We start from the raw sequence: 1,875 nt of genomic DNA on the forward strand, positions 1-1,875 counted from the left end.
AAAAAAATCCAAGCTAGTTAGTCGACAAAATCATCAAGGCGAAAACGCATGAAAACCCACAATAATCAAACGCAATTGCCCTAAATCCGCACATCAAAACCCATTCGCGTATTAAATTTGTTTATAATTTTGAGTAAATCCCCGATGGACATTTGCATTTCACCCAATATGGTTGTTACAAATGCGGATTATTGATTGCGGTCGAATGGTCGGTGGTTATTTGCATTTGCGGCATAAATTTTGAGATGCCATTTCAGCCCAATGGACGTGTTTCACCAGCTATCATCAACATAATCTATTTTCGAATACAAAGCCATACTGGGTGATTCCAAATTGACAGTGTTTTTCAGTAAAAACTGGGACTTTGCCATTAGTTGGGCAACAACGTTTTTCTTGGCGCCTTGGAAAAAAACCTTGTATAGTGGATGCTGAAAATGGTTTTAATCAGCATGCACCAGCATGCAATCCAGGTAAACTTTGTGCATGTTAATCGGGAAAGTTTCTTACTCTAGAACAGTTTTCGCTTCCCCATCAAGCCCCAAGCCCCGCTCTCTAATTGTAATTACGCCCTAAATCGGCCTGAAATTATCCAGTAGATTATTTCTTCTTCTTCCAGGTTCTTCGGCTGGAGATTTTCGGCTCATGCACTAGAAAAAGTCGTCGAATGAACCAGTATTCATTACTGGTAAATAGGCGAAACGTTGACAAATAGTGGCCCTAATTCAAAATAAACTAGCGCGGTTTCTAATCTAGTTTAATGCTTGTGGGGGGACGAGAGATCGCCCCCATCCAGATGTGGAACTTCTGGCAGGCACCCTTAGGAAAACAAATGAGGAAACATGACACCCCAAAAGCCCCAACACCAATTTACAGTAGATCTCCCGTATATTTTCCGCGTTAACGTCACCTAGGGGGTAAACAGGCCATATAAACAAATCAAAAATAAACAACGATTTGCGCCCCCCGCTGTCTGGGGGCTTCTGGTCTCACAACACCCCAAATCCCCAAATGGGGATTTATATGTGAAAGGTGTAACGAGGTTCGACAGTGGCTTTCGGCTCGTAAATCCACTTTAAAACCTTTTCTCTGTTCTTTCGGGAGGGAGTTTGCTTGATGTACCCGGCCGGTCACTGCTTTTGCAACACGAAAAATCGCCGGTTTACAAGACGTGTGCAAGACGCTTTTGCATCCCTCAGAAACACTGCTTTTTATTGCACAGAGCGTTTGAAAGCTGCAAAGAGACGAACCACATCTATGTTTGCTTTGCAACATCTCCATCTCTCTGAGTATTTTCCCATTAACTTAAGCGCCTTGCGATATTTCATCGAAGAAAAATGCATAATTCCCTTGAATGAAATTAGTTTCGTAACAGATTCGAGGAATCTCATTAAAAAAAATCTACGAATTTTCATCTTTTAAGGGCAATTTGAAAGTCGCGGAGCTGCTGCTCTCAATTGCTCAGCCGCCGGAAGAAAAATCGCAGGTAATTACTAACGGCAGGTTTTAATAAAACCCCGGCCTGAATAACAGGCGCAATTTGTTCATATTCAATGCTCAGTTGAAATTGCTTTGTTAATAAAGTTAAGAGGGATGATTAATTCGGGCAAAGGTTTCCGAATACGACTCATACTGACGAAAATCGAACTTTTTTAGTCAATCCAAAAAGCAGAGATTGGAACTTCCTTTTGTCTTCATTCATTGCAAACGCTTCCCTAAAAGTATAAAGCTTCAGATAAGATAGATATCAGAATTTTCCACAAGACATTGATAGAAGTATCAAAAGAGATAGACTTTCGAGGCCATTCCTTGAAACTAATGGGTTTGTCGGGTTTTTAGCCCGTCGTTCGGTAGAATTTCTTCTTAACGTTTCGCAAG

At 41.1% G+C, this 1,875-nt stretch overlaps 1 protein-coding gene across 1 annotated transcript in view; it reads right to left on the minus strand.

The window, feature by feature from the left end:
* LOC109539475 (heterogeneous nuclear ribonucleoprotein L) overlaps nucleotides 1-1,875 on the minus strand; it is a gene marked incomplete in the record, with an annotated part of 79,411 nt that overhangs the window by 8,337 nt on the left and 69,199 nt on the right.

Source organism: Dendroctonus ponderosae, unplaced genomic scaffold, assembly GCF_020466585.1.
Source record: "Dendroctonus ponderosae isolate FM_Combo_2020 unplaced genomic scaffold, Dpon_F_20191213v2 Dpon_F_20191213_8, whole genome shotgun sequence".
Taxonomy (NCBI): Eukaryota; Metazoa; Arthropoda; class Insecta; order Coleoptera; family Curculionidae; genus Dendroctonus; species Dendroctonus ponderosae.